Source organism: Pelobates fuscus, chromosome 11, assembly GCF_036172605.1.
Source record: "Pelobates fuscus isolate aPelFus1 chromosome 11, aPelFus1.pri, whole genome shotgun sequence".
NCBI classification, from domain to species: domain Eukaryota; kingdom Metazoa; phylum Chordata; class Amphibia; order Anura; family Pelobatidae; genus Pelobates; species Pelobates fuscus.
This window is the reverse complement of record NC_086327.1, coordinates 18,164,445-18,169,063: the sequence shown is the minus strand read 5'-3', so window position 1 is coordinate 18,169,063 and position 4,619 is coordinate 18,164,445. Positions and strand designations below refer to the sequence as shown.

At 34.8% G+C, this 4,619-nt stretch overlaps 1 pseudogene; it reads left to right on the top strand.

Moving 5' to 3' along the window:
* The first annotated feature begins 3,301 nt into the window (after positions 1-3,301).
* LOC134576763 (chemerin-like receptor 1) lies at positions 3,302-4,281 on the top strand (annotated as a pseudogene).
* Positions 4,282-4,619: the final 338 nt, after the last annotated feature.

Below are 4,619 nucleotides of genomic sequence, written 5' to 3'. Positions count from 1 at the left end.
ACCATCACAGACATCCAGATACAGTAAGTATTGATTTCACTATACAGATATTAACATTATGTATTGCATTCAGACACATAATATAAAACTTGCAGATGTTCAGATATCTGTCTGAGGTTTGAGCTAAAGTAAAACTGTGTATACTCTGGGATGTGTTTTTGTGTTTTAGTCAGATATATGTGCAAATCAATATATTGTATTGCAGTGAAACACAAAGGACAGAGAATATTCGTTTTTGGGGCTTGTGTTCATGAAGTCTTTGATAAAAAAAGAGTTACTTTTGCTCTATCCCAAATCCCTATGCACATTTTAATAATAGAAAACAGTTTTTTTGTAGCACTCATTTAACATTTAAAGTGTAAGCTCACCTACTGTGTCAAGACAATTCAATTCAATAACAATTCACTTTGCCACTTTCATCTAAAAGGCAAAATCTCTTAAGAGGCAGAGAGGGGCATTCTTAGAACCCCTGCAAACTATTAAACTTTAATAGAGCAGCCATAGAGCGGGCAGCAGCACTGTAACATGGCTGTGTAATACAAATATTTTATTCTAAGTCTGTTTAAAAAAGCACATTCTGTTTAAATATAGAAGCAGGGTTGAGGATCGGGTCCTGGCTGAAATATATAGGGGTAAGGCTGAATCATCTCTTGATAGATCTAACAGTATCCTTTTTAATGGTTGTAAGGCATGATATATAGTTAGTTGGTGAAATAATGCTGCTATACTTGGGATTTTTTAATATTTTGATAGAAATATGTAACAGAAGAAAGATACGTTTTGATTATGAGTAATTTACTATCATACAATGATAACACGATTCCTGGTAGGAATTCACTCATTTTAAACCATTCATATTGTTATTTAGATTGCTATTTGAACTATAGATAAAAGGGAGTTCTTTACAGGTAAAAATGTGGGGCAATATGAGAACAAACATATAACGTTTGTAATTAAAGGACCACTCTAGGCACCCAGACCACTTCAGCTTAATGAAGTGGTCTGGGTGCCTGGTCCAGCTAGGTTTAACCCTTTTTTATATAAACATAGCAGTTTCAGAGAAACTGCTATGTTTATATAAGGGTTAAGCCAGCCTCTAAATCCTCAAGTGGCTTTCTCACTGACAGCCGCTAGAGGCGCTTGCGTGATTCTCACTGTGAAAATCACAGTGAGAGCACGCACGCGTCCATAGGAAAGCATTGTAAATATAAGGAAATTAGTGTAATTGTTTGCTACATGTGTAGAAAATAATACAATTAAGTATCCATGTTAACACATATAACAAGGATACCAGTGTCATTGTTATGTTGAACAGCACCTGAGGAAGACCATATGTAAATGGTTGAAACGCATTGTGCATATTTTATTTAATTTTATATGTAATAAATCTTTGACTACACATCTTCTACTCCTGACTCCAAATTTCTACTAAATGGTCACTACAACACCTGGATCCATTTGAGAGGAGGAAGGTTTGCTGAATGTCTTTGAAAGTGACATAAAGGCGTTATAAGTTCTGAGTCAACTTCCAAACGGCTCAAAAAAGTGTGAGTGGTTTCAGCTCATAATTTTTCCTATTATTGTAAATTTTGTACAGATCACACTATGTTTTGTTATATATTTCTTGTATAGGAAATCTGTACCGTACAAAAGGGATGAATATTTACTAAATAGTTATCAGTTACCATATCAAACTACAGGTAAGCAACTCTCATCTTTTTGGTGTGCGCTTTTACCCTTTCGAATTTCTCTTGCTGTATCTTTTTTAAGTATATGTGGTGGCAATATACTTGGGTATAGCAGCACCCAAGATTGTATATATCCTGAAGCTCCATCTCTATCTCTTCTTTTTTTGCAAAAAGTCTCCTGTTTTAGCTTAAATTGATCCCAAACTGTCTTTTCAGTTATTTAAACCCTAAGCAAAATTATTTAAGCCCTTACAAACCAATGATATTCTATGATGTCATCATACTGTGGCTCCCATGCTGGTCCAGTATGTTCTGCTCTTTTTAAAGATCTACACAGCCTTGTCATCACTAAATGAGTCAGACATTATGATACAGTATCTTTGTCAAGCCATATTTGGATTGATTAGTACCATTCACACAGAGATCTGTGAGTTTTGTGCGCATTCATTATAATAGTCCTCAAGGACAAAAGTATCCAGCCCTAATAAAACTATACTGTAATTTACCATGTTGTAGCTAATATTCCCCATAATTCACACACTCTATACTCCTATAATACATAGAACCTATTTCTCACTCACAACTCACAGAGTATCAACATAATGCTACTAGCTTAGTTAACCCTAATTTTCCCAGAGTTTATATAACCATACATATCCATATTTTATTTTATTAATCCTATCAACCCCTTCCTGACTATTACCTAACCAAATCCTACCTTGTTTTTTTTAGTCTTGCTTATCTGTGCCTTGCTTTGTCAATACTACCTCTCCTTACCGTGTATTTTTTTGGTGTTCCTCTCTGTATTTTGCTCTTTAAACTCTGTCTGTCAGTGCAGATTTTTTTTCTAACCCTGTCTATCCTCACATTGTATTTTGAAGCCTGCTTACTTTGGAAGATAAAAAGTGCAGCGATATAACGTCCTATTCTGTCGCATTGTACAGATACAGCTATCGATAACTGGTGTCCTACCTCATTAATAGCATCTCAGAATTAATTGTTTATATTTTGATAAGGTATCTTGTAGTTACTAAACTGTAAGTATACAGTGTAATGTTCCAAAACATCCTTTTTCGGTGGAGTAGAATGGAATACAAGGCTAGGGTAAGTTGGCAAATTTATGGCAAGCAGAAATATATAAGGAAGGGACTTAAAACGAAGAGGAAAGAGAAAGGGAGAAATGAGGGATGAAGGGAGAAGAAAAGGAAAAAAGGAAAGAGAAAGGAAAAGGAAAGGGCCCTTAGAATTTATTACATATATTTAACTTCTTCCTCTTTGGTCTGAAAACTTCCAAACTATGATTGAACTGTAATAATTTTATACATACCCCATGTCATTTTATTCCTATTGTCTAAATGTTTAATGTTTAATCTATGTTTTCTTTTCTGTTTTCTGTTTGTAATAATGTATGTAAAAAGAAAGAAAAGAGAAAAAAGAAAAGGAAAACTTTTCAATAAAGATTATATACATAAAAAAAAAGAATGGAATAGAATGTTCAGGGTCTTCTTTCATGGATTCTACAGAGGCTGGTGTTGATTTTCCTAACGCATTCTTTTATTTTTCCAGTGAGGAGAATGGAGAACATTACAACCTCTACTCTGCCTCCCTACACCATGGATGATCTTCTTGAGAATTTAATTTGTGAAGAAGAATACTATGAACTCAGAGGTATGGACAACTTCCATGTATTTTCTATTGTGGTCTATGCTGTGGCCTTCTTACTGGGGGCAACAGGAAATGGCTTAGTCATCTGGATCGCTGGTTTCAAAATGAAGAAAACAGTCAATGTAGTGTGGTTCCTTAATTTGTCCATTGCAGATTTTATCTTTACATTCTTCTTGCCTCTGAGTATTGCCTACACTGCTCTTGGATTCCACTGGCCTTTTGGTACCTTCATGTGCAAGCTAAATAGCGCAATAGCATTCCTCAATATGTTTTCCAGTATATTCACACTCACAATCATCAGTATAGACCGCTGGATCTCTGTTGTGTTCCCTGTATGAGCCCAGAACAATCGGACAACCCCTATGGCTTCCATAGTATCTCTTTTTATTTGTTTTTTTGCACTGAGTTTCAGTTTAACATATTTTATATTTCGTGACACATATGAAGAAGATGATGGAATGATCATCTGTTTCAATAACTTTCATGAAGAAGATGAATATTTGCGAGGTCTGAGGCACAAAGCTACAGTGATAACAAGATTTGTCATTGGCTTCTTCATCCCTTTCACAATTATTACCGTTTGTTACGTGGTGATCACTTTACACCTCCAAAGAAATCGTATGGTGACATCTACCAAACCTTTTAAAATAATTGTAGCTGTTCTGTTTTTCTTCTTTTTCTGTTGGTTCCCATATCATATTCTATCATTTTTGGAACTGTATGCAACTGATAACGGTGATACGTTACTACATAATGTCTTATATATTGGAATTCCAACCCCTTCCTCTATGTATTCATAGGTCGAGATTGCAAGTCGAAATGCAGGACTTCAATCAAGGCTATTTTTGAGAGAGCCTTCAGTGAGGACCTTCCTCAATCAGATTTCAGGAGTAAAAGTAAATTCACCTCTGACTCTGAGTTACTATGAAATGTAATAATTTTAGAAAGAGATATTATGGTCTGTTGCTGAAAAAATTGCAGAGTTTCAACTTAAATAAATGCCAGATCATTTTTATGACAGAAGACATCTGTTTGTAATGACACTTACGGGAAACAAAAGATTAAAAACAATCACAAACAGACATCATTCTCTCAGTTACAAACCGGGAATGATGCAGAAAACATTATGGACAAAAGAAACGATATATTGCCAAAAGATAAAACTTTGTACATGTGCACAATTCAATCATTAGGTGAAAATGATGTATATATTTGATCAGGTAATTCAGAGATATATACAAAGTATTGACTGCCTGAGCTATGTAT